The sequence below is a fragment of the Littorina saxatilis genome, unplaced genomic scaffold (assembly GCF_037325665.1).
Source record: "Littorina saxatilis isolate snail1 unplaced genomic scaffold, US_GU_Lsax_2.0 scaffold_481, whole genome shotgun sequence".
Taxonomy (NCBI): domain Eukaryota; kingdom Metazoa; phylum Mollusca; class Gastropoda; order Littorinimorpha; family Littorinidae; genus Littorina; species Littorina saxatilis.
This window is the reverse complement of record NW_027128125.1, coordinates 34,061-48,551: the sequence shown is the minus strand read 5'-3', so window position 1 is coordinate 48,551 and position 14,491 is coordinate 34,061. Positions and strand designations below refer to the sequence as shown.

Below are 14,491 nucleotides of genomic sequence, written 5' to 3'. Positions count from 1 at the left end.
TCAATACATGACTTGGCTATGTGTGATGTATGTGCGCACGAGAGTGATTGCGTGTGTGTCAGGTGTATGTGAGTGTGTGCGCACGCAGGTGTGTGAGTATAACTGTAAGTAATAAGAGGGAGAGAAAGAGGAGTGTCATTTCTTTGGGATTATCGTGTGCTCTTGATTTGCGCCGGGGGCGGGGGGGGGGGCGATAAGTGAGTAGTTTAAAAATAGTTAAAAGAACTGTCAGGACGTTTTCAGGGAGATGACCCAAAAGTTGATAATGGATATCATCCGGCCCTGTAGCTGAGTCATTGGATTTTAAAATGACTGCCATCAAGAAACTGAAGCAGAAAAAATCTCCAGGTCCAGACAACATCACTAATGAGATGCTGCAACACCTAGGCAACTCAGCTCTTCAAAAGATCCTGGAGATTTACAACCTCAGCTGGAGACAAGGACAGGTACCTCAGTGCTGGAAAGAAGCCTGGATGATCCCAGTGCTATCGCCCCATCAGCCTTACAAGCTGCGTCTGCAAGACCATAGAGCGCATTATCAACCAGCGCCTGCAGCTGTTCTTAGAGTCGGAGAGCATCATCGTCCCAGAGCAGGCCGGCTTCCGACAGTACAGAAGTACAGAGGACCAGACAACCCACCTTGCCCAAGTCATTGAGGATGCTTTCCAGGCCCAGAAAGTCACCCTGGCAATCTTCATTAATCTGCAGAAAGCTTTTGACAAGGTCTGGAAAGACGGACTCCTGGTTAAACTCCTGCGAAACGGTATCAAAGGCAACATGTACCAGTGGACCAAATCTTACCTGCACAACAGAAGAGCCAGAGTGCTGGTAGATGGTCACTGTGGCCAGAAGGTGCTGCTCCGCCAAAGAGTGCCACAGGGAGGAGTCCTCTCCCACACCTTGTTCATACTCTTCATCAACGACCTTGTGCCCGAGCTCCCCAGTAGAGTCCATGCAGCACTGTATGCTGATGACCGTGTTCTCTGGTGCCCTGAGGAGCATGCAACAACTGCGGCCTACAGGATGCAACTTGCCCTCGAGAAGGTTGCAGCTTGGGCAGACAACTGGTGTGTAACCATCAACAGAGACAAGACAACAACTACTCTCTTCACGCTCTCCGCCAAAGTACAACTTGGAAGACTGATGTTTGGTGACACGCCACTGATGTTTGGTGACACGCCACTGAAGTTTGAAGACCAGCAAACTTACCTCGGAGTCACATATGACAAACGCATGACATGGAAACACCACATCATGAATGCGGAAGCAAAAGTCAGAAGAAAACTGAACATCATAAGGAAACTGGCAGGATCACATTGGGGCGCAAACGAAAAGATCCTCAGGACAGTGTACCAGGGGACCGTACGACCTCACCTTGAGTACGGATCTAGCTCTTGGATGACAGCAGCCAAGACGCACCTTCAAGCCCTAGAGAAAGTCCAAAACCAAGCGCTGAGAATCCTCACAGGCGCAATGAAGACAACCCCAATAGACAAGATGCAACAAGTGACCGGCATACCTCCACTCAGCAAGAGAAGAAAATGCAAAGCGATGGTACAAGAAATCAAGTACCAGTGCATTCCAGACCACCAAATGAATGCAAGAATGAAGCAGCTATCTTCTGGCAGGCTAAAGAGATCAAGCTTTGCGACTGAGACACGGGCCCTGAAAAGAGAACACTAAACAAAGATGCCTGAATTGGTTCACCCATCACACTTCTGATTGGTTGGTCCGGTCTCAGAATAATGTGACTGGGTGAGACATGAAGCCTGTGCTGCGACTTCTGTCTTGTGTGTGGCGCACGTTATATGTCAAAGCAGCACCGCCCTGATATGGCCCTTCGTGGTCGGCTTGGCGTTAAGCAAACAAACAAACAAACAAAATCACACTTCTCCCTTGATGAACCACCCTGGAAAACCAATCTTGAAAGAGTGAGCATCCAGACCACGGTTCCTCATCTCACAACAAAAGATGAACAGAGCGATGTGCAGAAGAAAGCCCTGACACTGGCCATGCTCGACGAAAGATACCCCCAAGAAGCATGGACGTGAGTCTTTACAGATGGGTCCGCCACAGACGCCGTCAAGAGAGGAGGTGCTGGTGTCTACATCCAACACCCCAGTGGAGAGTGGCAAGCAGAGGCTATACCAACTGGCCTCCACTGCACCAACTACAGAGCAGAGGTAGAAGCACTTATTCACGCAGCCATGATTAAACAGTGGAGTAAAAGAGATCTCAGTATACAGGGGAAAATAACAGTTATTAAAACGTTGATGACTTCCCCATTTGTGTATATTATGCAGTCTGTTGGTTTTCCAAAGCAAGTTCTCACACAGCTAAACACGAAACTATACACATTTGTATGGCAAAAACAATATAGTAATAAAAAAGCTTTTGAAAAGATAAAAAAGGAAAGTTATGGAGTCTGAATATGAGCATGGTGGACTGAAAATGATCAATATGTTTGATATACAGAAAGTGTTTTATTTAAATTGGATTGGACGGTTGCATGAAGCAGGTCGAGAAAATTGGAGTGCAATCCCAAAATGGCACATTCAACAATTAACAGATGTTAATCATTTGGCAAAAATTAATTGCACACAAAAGGAATTACAAGGAATTGAAAAAGTTCAAAATGATTTCTGGAAAGAGGTATTTTTGACATATCTTGATAATAAGAATAAAGTAGGTTTAGAGGAAGTTGACAGAAATGATGTTGGCAATCAACTGTTATTTAATAATAGACTGATTCAGTTTAAAGGTAAAGTGTTGGATTTTGCAAAATGGCGTCAAAAAGGTTTTAATGTTATAAATGATTTGTTGAATGTTGAAAGAAATCAGTTTCTGTTATGTGAAGAAGTACAGATCACTGTGCAGCAAAACTCTGCAATAACCTTTTTTGAATACAACGCTGTGATGAATGCAATTCCAAAACAATGGAAAGATTGGATTGTAGACAACCCAGCACACATAGTTAATGTAGATATAATTGATGATGAATTGAATGTGTTTAAAAGCAAACCCAAGTTAATTAAGTTATATCTAAAGAAAAAACGGAATTATAGCATTGAACAATCTCATGCAATCGATTTTTGGAAAAGAAAACTAGATTTTGTTTTTGTCGAACAAACGTGGTTGTTGCCTCGACAGGTGACAAAAGAAGTGCGCCTGCGTGTGTTGCAATGGAAAATTTGTCACAATTTATATCCCACCAATATTTTATTACATAAAATGAAAGTAAGTCAAACAAAAAACTGTAACGAGTGCCCACATATTTTGGATGTCATGGAACACTTTTTCTATGAGTGTCCCCGAATTAGAAGGTTTTGGACTTATATTGAACAAATGTTGAACAGTCTGACAGGTCGGGCTTTCTTATTGTCTATTACAGATGTATTATTCGGAATTGAAAAATGTCAGGAATCAGTGTTAATTAACCATGTTTTATTGATAGCAAAAATGTGCATTAGCAAAGTTAAGAAAACTAAATCGCGTATTCCATTGGAAATTGTATTTCAACAAGAACTTGCGCTACAAAAGGTTTATCCCCATTGTCCTTAGTTAGATTGTTGTTGAATTAAAAAGCAATTTGATGGAAATGTAACCTGTAATGTAAAAGATTAAATTAAAATTTCATTGAAAAAAAAAAGAAAGACCAATGAAGAAGGATATGCTCACCGCAACAAAAACAAAAAAACAAAAACAAAAAAACGAAAGAGGAAAAAAAGATGGTTTGAAGCAGCCTTGCATGCAACTGAGGTCAAAGAAAAAAAAGAAAAAAAAAAAAAAAAAAAAGAAGCACTGATTCACGCAGCCAATACCATCAGCATCAAGGTGAATCCCGACACTCACGTTGTCTTCCTGACTGATGCCCAAGTCATCATTCACTGACTGATGTCTGTGCTGCAAGCAGCCAACATGGTTTTACTGTGAGTCATTTTCTCACCGAGTGTGCTGATCTGTATGGTCAACGAGAAAAGTATTTTGGCACCTCGAGCTTGAAAAGTATTTTTTACAGAGGTCAGCTCTTCAGCTCTTTTTGGGTTTTTAAAGGAGTCTGGTCTTTATTTTAAGATTTGAATTTTAAAACAACCTAGTTTATTTGACATATAGGGTTTTGCTTTGACTTTTTTTGTTGCCTCCGGGTGACGTTACGGATTTTATGTATTAGACGTGTTTTAATCTAAAAATGTGCAATGATTAACTTGTGGGGTCCTGATTTGGCCTATTATGGTCCGCTGGACCCGAAAAGCAACAGCTAACTAACTAACTAACTAAGCAGCCAACAACAACAAACTGCCTCAGCTCACAACGACACTTCACAACATTAAGTGTCTGAAGACAGTATTGCAGTGGGTTAGTTAGTTAGTTAGTTACCTGTTGCTTAATGGGTCCAGCGGACCATTTAGGCCAAATCAGTACCCCACAAGTTCAACAATGCACAACTTTAAATTAAAACAATTTAAAAAAACAAAGTCAGGTACGTTACCCGAAGGGAACACAAAAGTAAAATCGAAACCCAACGAACTGTAAAATTCAAATCTTAAAATAAAGGCCAGACTCTCTTAAAAATCCAAAGAGAGCTGTAGAGCTGGTCTCCATAAAAATCTGTTTCCAAATAGAGGAGTCAAAATACTTCACTCGCAAATCATATAAATCATTGCATTCAGTGAGCAAATGTATCACAGAAAAGCTATTATTACAGGCGTCGCACCATGGTGCTTCATCTCTTTTGAGCAGGTGCACATGAGTCACATAAGTGTGACCAGTGTGCAACCTAGCCATAATACTCTCTTCTTTTCTATTTGAAGCTATCAAAGGCAAGAGCTTTGATAGCTCAGGACGTATCCTGTAGAGTTTATTTTCTTTGCAGGCAGACCAACGGTCTTGCCATAGTTTTAAACTGTACAAAAGGGTCTTTCGACGAAGGTCGGTGAAAGGGACTGATTGTTCAGGAAGCGGTGGAACCGCCAACTCCAGAGCCCTTTTTGCTGCCTTGTCAGCAGCTTCGTTACCTTGTATGCCAATATGACTGGGCGCCCACATAAAATGTATAATCTTGCCTTCAGAAATAAGCTTAGTGTGAAGGTCGTGAATGTTGATTAAAAAAGGATGAGTGAACTTTCTGGATGAAATAGCTTCAAGAGCTGAGAGCGAGTCCGACACGATAAAAAAAGACGAATGTGTCGATTGATAGATTAATTTCAACGCCAAGATGATGGCCCTAAGTTCCGCCGAATATACCGACGAACCGTTAGGAAGCCGTAGTTTAAGTGGGCGTTTTAATTCCTTGCTAGAAACTGCTGCAGCAGCAGCTGAATCATCCTTTAGAGAGCCATCAGTGAAGATAAGTTCATGCTCTGTGTATTTGGAACATTGCTCTAAAAAGAGCTGCCAAAATACAGTGTCCAATTTCCAGGGTGGAGTGTTTGTGGTCAAAGGATCGTCACAAACAGAGTCAATATCTATGACAGCCTTTTCACACTCAGAAAGCATACGAATGCCAAAAGTTGGTGTTTCGTTAGAAGAAATGTGTCCTTCAGAGTAGGGTTAATAACACACTCGTGGGCAGGATTTTCGGGGTTTGCTTTTAGCTTCAGGTAATAGTTCATAGAGAGCCTAAGTCTGCGGATCTCCAAAGGAGGTTCTCCAGACTCAGCATAGAAACTATCTACTGGTGTTGTGCGGAAAGCACCCAAACAAATTCTCAGACACTGGTGATGGATTGGATCCAATACTTTGAGGATATTTCTTTTGGCTGATTTGTAAACAATACAACCGTAGTCCAACTGTGGACGGACTAGAGAACGATACAGACGTAACAATGTTGCTCTGTCAGCCCCCCAGTCCGTGTGACTTATGACTTTCAGGACATTGAGTCCTTTTTGGCATTTTATTTTAAGATATTTGATGTGGGGTAGAAAAGAAAAGTTGCTATCAAAAATCAGTCCAAGAAATTTGACTTGTTTAGAAACTTTAATCCTGTGCGTGTTTATAAAAAGAGAAGGCTGAAGAACTTTATTTCTTTTCCTGTGGAAATGGATACATTCAGTTTTAACCAAGGAAAATCTGAACCCGTTTTCCTGTGCCCAATTTTGAATTTTGGATATACAGCTGAAGATTCCTTTCAACCCCAGCTGGTGTTTTTCCCTTGGCAGAAATTTGAAAGTCATCAACAAAACGAGATTTGTCGATGTCAGACTTGACGTTTTTAACGATGTTATTAACTTTAATGTTAAAAAGTAGCGGGGATAAAATACTCCCTTGTTCAAAAGAATCGGAGAGGGTGGAACCTACTCGAACCTTAAACTCTCTTTCAGCAAGAACATTTGAAATAAAAATAGGAAGGTTCCCATCAAAGCCTAATGTTTTCAAATCTGATAAAATACCGTGCTTCCATGTTGTGTCATATGCCTTTTCCAAATGGAACAGGACGGACACGACATGCTCTCCGTTTACCAAAGCGTTACGGACAAATGATTCAAAACGAACCAAGTGATCGGTTGTGATTTTATGTTTTCAAAAACCGCATTGGGTCATGTCCAAAGCACCAATTTTTTCTAACTGCCACAGCAACCTCTCATGCACTAGTCTCTCCATCGTCTTACACAGACAGCTGGTTAAGGTTATCGGCCGATAATTATTTGGGTCCGAAGGATTCTTTCCAGGCTTCGGGATAGGAATAATTACTGCCTTTCTCCAGTCTGGAGGAAAAGTACCAGTAGACCTGATATGATTAAAAATGTTCAAAAGAACTGTCAGAACGTTTTCAGGTAGATGATCCAAAAGTTGATAATGGATATCATCCGGTCCTGAAGCGGAGTCATTTGATTTTAAAATGGCGTCCTTTAACTCGGTCAACGAGAAAGGGGAGTTGTAATCTTCCAATTTTTCAGATTCAAAGGAAACGGGTGTCTTTTCAGATTTATCTTTAACTTTTCTAAACTCTTCAGAATAGTGTTCCGAAGAAGAGTTGTGATTTATTGTTGAAGCTAAGATATTGGCCACGTTTTTCTTTTCGGTTATCACTCGACCGTGTTGTTTTAGGCACTTGATAACCTCTTTACGATTTTTCCCTTTAATCTTTCTAATAATCTGCCATACCTTCCTGCTCGAAGTTTTAAAGTTGAGTTTGGAGCAGAAGTTTCGCCAAGAGGCTTTTTTACTCTTTTTATATATAAAACGGCTTTGTGCTCGAAGATTTTGGTGAGCCATTTTATTTGCTGCTGTAGGGTGGTGGAAAAAGTGGCGTAGAGCTCGTTTGCGTAGGTTATTGACAGCTTCACACTCATCGTTAAACCAAGGTGTTTTGGGACCTTTGGGTGTAGGAGAATATTTCGGAATACTGTCATTTGCACACTGTACCAAAAGGGAGGAAAAGGTTAAAGCCGGATCTTCAGAATTTAGAATTTCTGAGGTTAATTTGTTTGAGGTAGAAAGACGGAATAAATCCCAATTAGCTTTAGAAAATGTCCAGTGTGGTGTAGCTTCCTCGCCCTGATCCTCATCAAAAGTGACAAATGTGGGAAAATGGTCACTTCCACACAGATCCGGGTGGACGGACCATTTCAGATCAAGAAACAATGAAGGGTGGCAGATAGCTAAATCTAAATGAGATATTTTTCCAGATTGGGTTAAAAAAGTACCCTCTCCAGAGTTTAAAAGACACAAATCCATATTATCGATGATGTCTTCGATAATCTTTCCTTGGATGTTGGAAGATTCACTCCCCCAACGTTGTGAATGGCCATTAAAATCCCCTATCAAAAGAAACGGGGTTGGTAATTGATATATTAAGTTTTCTAGATCATTTTTAGTGACCGTAGTAGATGGCGATAAATACAAGGAACATACAGTTAAAGTTCTATTACAAGAAATGCGAGCCGCAATTGCCTCGAGATTGGTGTCCAATTGGACCTGAGTAAAAAGAAAATCAGAACGGATACAAAGTGCACTACCGCGGCCTGATGACCGCAATAAGCAGCAATACCCAGGCAGTGATATACTTTTGTTAGGGCCTATTAGCGTTTCTTGTAAACAGATTGCAAAAGGGTTATTTTTCAAGAGGAGGTGAAGTTCCTCTTGATTTGTATAATAATCTCTGATATTCCATTGTAATATTGTAGCCATTAAAAAGGTTTAGTATTTTAAAAACAAATACAATTTTAATCCATGCCCGATCCTCCACCCCCGTCCGACGCGGGGTAGAATCGGTTTGTTTCTTCCATATCCGACTCCTCCCCTCCGTCGGACAAGGGGGAGAATCGGTTTGCCAAAGCAGAGAGCGATTTGTCTCCCTTCTTTGGTCGGGAAGATGTGCCAGGTCTGACCCTGGTCTTTTTGGGTGATCTTGATGATCTACCTTGAGAGTTTGATCTTGGTGTCTGGGAGGAAGGGTTCAATCTTCCGATGGAACCCGACCGTCCAGCCCCCAAAGACCCGGCGGAACAGTTGGAGGATGGTTTGTTCCTCCATTTTGATCTGGTTTTGCCGTTTTTTTCCGCGGCTGTCTGTGTGTCACATTTTTCTGAAATATCCACAGTGTCCTGCTCTCCACAGACTTCAGACGGAACTGTCGGCTGGGATTTAGTAATCTCAACAGCCGTGGCCGCCCTCTCAACATCATCTACATCTACTGCTGCACCCACTCCAGACTGACCCAGCCTTTCAACAACAGCTTCTAGTCGATCAATCTTTTTGATCAGACGATCTATTACTGAAGTGAACTTATTGAGAAAGCCGTCAAGGGACGGAGGGACAGTCTGTGCCACAGAAGGAGTACTAGCAACCCTGGAATATGATGATACCGAGGGCTGCGCCATCTGCGACATGACTTTCTGTTTTGCTTCTCCAAAAGAGCACCATTCCGTTGTGCGAACCTTTTGGATCGATTCCTCCATCTTGAATTGAGGACAGTCTTTTGACGATGAGGAGTGGTCTCCCTTGCAGTTGTGACACTGTTTGGGACCTCTACACTCACCGTCATGTTTTTCTGCAGTACAGTCTCTGCACATTTCCCTGCCCTTACAGTTTTTGCTCCCGTGCCCAAAACGTTGGCATCGGAAGCACCTCAGGGGCGAGGGAACAAACACTGACACTGGTACAATTTCAAACAAGACAATAATCCTCTTTGGTGGAATTGCCGTGCAAAAGGTGAGGAACAATGTGTTTGTCTCCACCTTCCTTCCTTCTCTGTCCGTTCTCATAACACAGTGAACATCGATGACGCCCTGGGACGCCAAGCCATCTTTCAGCTCCGCACAACTCATTCCTTGGTAATGGTACGATCGTACCACACCCCGAGAGGTGTTCAAGGATGAGTGGCGGGATACTGATATTGTGAACACATCGACCCAACGTTCAGGTTAGAATCGTGTCTTGCCAGTGGGTTCCCTTACACTGCGGGATAGAGGGGAACGAGCAAGCGGATAAAATGGCCAAACTGGGGGCAGAGGAAGAACAAGAAGAAAACACAGTGAGCCCCACAGAGATGAAAACCATCATAAAGTCTCTGATTAAGACTCCCCTGACGCACGACAGCTACCAGCAACTGTCAAGGCCTGAACAGGTCGTCATTTTCCGCCTGAGAACAGGGCACAACAGACTCCAACTACATCTGCACAAAAAACTGCGAGCCGTGCCCTCCCCTATGTGTCCCTGTGGAGACGCAGAGCAAGATGCAGCCCACATCCTGCAGGACTGCAGGAATCTCCAGCCCCTGAGGAGATAGATCTGGACCAGGCCGACGACCCTCCACGAGAAGCTGCATGGACCTGTGGAGGCTCTACATAAAACCACCGATTTCATTTCCAGAGCTGGACTCCAAGTGTAAAGGCGAACGACAAGAAGAAGAAGAATTGACAGCTTGTTACACAAACATTTTAAATCATAATAGATCCCTGCGCCTTGAGTCCGAGTCTGGAGATACGCGCGCGATATAAGACTTCATATAATAATAAAAGAATTCTGTTTTCACCAAGACAAGATCAGTACAACTCAAAGTTTAAGATAGCCCAGAAGTGTGTCCCGCAAAACGTGGTTCTCGTAGCAGACGAATGTTCTGCATGTCACCAGTTTCTTTGAACGGACCACCGCCACCGCTCAGTTTGTGTGATTCGCAGGCGTTTGTTGCGTTTTAGATTCAGAGGTACACAATAACGTGCTATTGCAGATACAGCAAGTCGCATTAAAATCACAAACTGACTACTAAAGTGTGAAAAAAAGGAAAGTGGTTCACACGGGTTCACGATGGTTCAGGGATTAGATAAACCCCGAAAAGAGGTGTGTGCATTCAAACGAACTGTGTCATTTAATGCTAATAAATGCTAGTTCAAGTGTGTTCGATAAAGTTAGAACTTCCTTTTTTCATGAGAAGATTTGAATCGTTCTGTGAACCATTTGAGACTGATTGGGGTTTTAACAGTCCAAAGGAACAGCGGTGCAGTTGCATACTTGGTTTGGTGCTTATGTTTGGGCTTGTGCCTTTTGACCCGCTACGATCATCCAGGTTTCCCCCCTTCTCAACCCCCCCCCCCCCCCCCTGTCTTTTACACTTTGAAAATCATGCACAGACAAATGTTTCGCAGTTTGACATTACGTTTGTTTTCAAGCTTGAGTAAAGTCACTTTTGCGGCTTAGCGCAAGGTACTTGTCAAACTGGGTTGGGAGAACAACCCGCAGGGTATTGGTTCTCCCGCTGAGCGCAATGTACTGGTCAAACTGTGTTGAGAAAACAACCCGCTGGGTATTGGTTCTCCCGCTGAGCGCAATGTACTGGTCAAACTGGGTTGAGAAAACAACCCGCGGGGTATTGGTTCTCCCGCTGAGCGCAATGTACTGGTCAAACTGGGTTGAGAAAATAAATCGAATGACTTTTTTTTTTACAGATGTATTAGACATGTTAAACAAGTCGCGTAAGGCGAAAATACATTTAATCAAGCTGTCGAACTCACAGAATGAAACTGAACGCACTGCAATTTTTCAGCAAGACCGTATACTCGTAGCATCGTCAGTCCACCGCTCGTGGCAAAGGCAGTGAAATTGACAAGAAAAGCGGGGTAGTAGTTGCGCTGAAAAGGATAGCACGCTTTTCCGTACCTCTCTTCGTTTTAACTTTCTGAGCGTGCTTTTAATCCAAACATATCATATCTATATTTTTTTGGAATCAGGAACCGACATGGAATAAGATGAAAGTGTTTTTAAGTTGATTTCGAACATTTAATTTTGATCATAATTTTTATATTTTTAATTTTCAGAGCTTGTTCCTAATACAAATATAACATATTTATATGTTTGTGGAATCAGAAAATGATGAAGAATAAGATGAACGTAAATTTGGATCGTTTTATACAATTTTTTTTTTTTACAATTTTGAGATTTTTAATGACCAAAGTCATTAATTAACTTTTAAGCCACCAAGCTGAAATGCAATACCGAAGTCCGGCCTTCGTCGAAGATTGCTTGGCCAGAATTTCAATCAATTTGATTGAAAAATGAGGGTGTGACAGTTTGTCCGGGGATATCATTCCCAGGAACTCTCATGTAAAATTTCATAAAGATCGGTCCAGTAGTTTGGTCTGAATCGCTCTACACACACACACGCACAGACAGACACACACACACACATACACCACGACCCTCGTCTCGATTCCCCCTCTATGTTAAAACATTTAGTCAAAACTTGACTAATTGTAAAACGGAAGATGGTGATATAGTGTTGTGCGGTGATTTTAATTGTGTCATGAACAATGAGCTCGACATAATAAGTGGAGAGAACCATTCAAATGTTGTTGTGAAACAATTTAATGACCTGGGCTGAGGTGCACGAAGATCGAAGCGGGTGACAACCATTGGGTGGTAACTTGGTGAGAGTTGTCACCTTCTTGGGGGCGAACCGACTTGGGTCTCTCCCTCCCACTTGGTCGCGGTGCACGAAGCCGTCTCGGTCATTTACCCTACTGGGTCGGAGGTTATAAATAGATTCGGGAAAGTGACTTGAGTGGCCTTAGTGCGCATGCGCTGATCATGGTGTCTACCGTGGAGCCATCGGGAATCCAAGGGAAAGTAAAGAAAACTTGACTATAATTATCAGAAAAGGGAAGGGCAGTGACCAAAAATAAATGATACAATATTTCTAAATGTGGATAAGCACTGAGGCGAAAAACTAACGAGTGTCTGTTTTTGAGCGCTTTTATGGCACAGAAATTAGTGTTGGGGTTGGGTGAAGAGGGAGATAAAAAAAATAAAAAAAAACTACTGCGAATTTTGGTTATTTTTATCAAAATTCTGTTTGTTTTATAAAGTTATATCTGAGGTTTCACAGATTTTCAATGTGCACTGATACACTGGCCTCGAATGAATCCCTCGGTAATGCTTTTAGGTCTACGACCGAACCAAAAGCACCCTGTTTCTTAATGTTTTGAGCAATGGGTCTTTTTTTTTCTTTACATTTTAATTCAGCTTCATTCTACTCAGAAGAAATTCTTTAAATGTGATGACAAAAACATTAGATAGACGTTTGCTCGGAGAACGTTTGTCAACACAGCAACATTTAAAAAAAAAAAAGGAGGACGATATAGATTGTTGAATAAAAGGATCTGTGCTTTAGCATTCTGTCTCATCGTCATTGTTAACTGTTGCACTTCACACACACACACACACACACACACACACACACACACGCGCGCGCTTTTGCTCCAGTTACAATCATGTACTTCGTAAGGCTTTATTCAAGTTTGTCTCTTGTTCTTAAACATCCGAATTCAAAGCACACGTCTGAGCTGAGAATATACAGTCGACTCCGGATATTACGTCACCCCTCGGGGGATGTTTTTGAGCGACGTTATACGCGGTGACGCTGTATCCGGATATCCGGTTCATCGGTTATAACGTCACTTTTACGCGCGGGTGATGTTATATCCGGAGTCCAAGAGTTATGTCCCTTTCTAAAGTACTGACTGTTTTAATAAAACTGTGCAGAAATGGAAAGTGCATGCATTAGTGTTGTTTAAAAATTACAACAACATATTGTTGTAAGTTTTAAACTAACTTATTACAATAATCTTTAATTCACTTCCTCATATATAGAATTGTGGACTATTCTCTTCTTTGCGTATTTCCAAAACCTGGCTATACCATGAATACAAAATTGTATACACAACATTTTCCCCGAAATTCGGTAACAGTATCAACGTACAGTGTTGTAGGCTGCATGCTGATTCTGAGACAGGTTGCTAGTGTCAAGCTCCGTCTGGTTCCATCGACAATCTCAGTCTTTAATTATAGTGTCCGACGTTATTAGCTTTGAGGACACACACACACACATGGCTGTCGTGTATTCATATTCTGCTAGATCTTGACCTATCCTTGATGTCCGAAGAAATAACAAATCGCGTAAGGCGAAAATACATTTAGTCGAGTAGCTGTCGAACTCACAGAATGAAACTGAACGCAATGCAATTTTTCAGCAAGACTCGTAAGCATCGTCAGTCCACCGCTCATGGCAAAGGCAGTGAAATTGACAAGAAGAGCGGGGTAGTAGTTGCGCTGAGAAGGATAGCACGCTTTTCTGTACCTCTCTTCGTTTTAACTTTCTGAGCGTGTTTTTAATCTAAACATATCATATCTATGTTTTTGGAATCAGGAACCGACAAAGAATAAGATGAAAGTGTTTTTAAATTGATTTCGAAAATTTAATTTTGATAATAATTTTTATATTTTTAATTTTCAGGGCTTGTTTTTAATCCAAATATAACATATTTATATGTTTTTTGAATCAGAAAATGATGGAGAATAAGATGAACGTAAATTTGGATCGTTTTATATTTTTTTTATTTTTTATTTTTTACAATTTTCAGATTTTTAATGACCAAGGTCATTAATCAGTTTTTAAGCCACCAAGCTGAAATGCAATACCGAAGTCCGGGCTTTGTCGAAGATTATTTGACCAAAATTTCAACCAATTTGGTTGAAAAATGAGAGCGTGACAGTGCCGCCTCAACTTTCACGAAAAACCGGATGACGTCATCAAAGACATTTATCAAAAAAATGAAAAAAAACGTCTGGGGATATCATACCCAGAAACTCTCATGTCAAATTTCATAAAGATCAGTCCAGTAGTTTAGTCTGAATCGCTCTACTCACACACACACACACACACACACACACACACACACACACACACACACACACACACACACACACACACACACACACAGACACACATACACCACGACCCTCGTCTCGATTCCCCCCTCTACGTTAAAACATTTAGTCAAAACTTGACTAAATGTAAAAATGACGAGAACTTCATGGGTCCTTATACGTAATAAATGTCTATTTGACTTATCTCGTCAACAGCAAAGTGGCTGCCCACCTTTACGCACAATCGTTCTGGTAGTAACAACTTTGGGGTCATAGTTACCCCCTTTCCCCATCCACCGTCTCCACCACATCTAGTGAGCGGGACGTTATACTCGTTAGACTACTACTG

The 14,491-nt window shown here is 41.7% G+C and overlaps 1 long non-coding RNA gene across 1 annotated transcript in view; it reads right to left on the bottom strand.

Moving 5' to 3' along the window:
* LOC138956479 (uncharacterized) overlaps positions 1-14,491 on the bottom strand; it is a 71,587-nt gene that overhangs the window by 23,536 nt on the left and 33,560 nt on the right. The gene's annotated exons all lie outside the window — the stretch shown is intronic.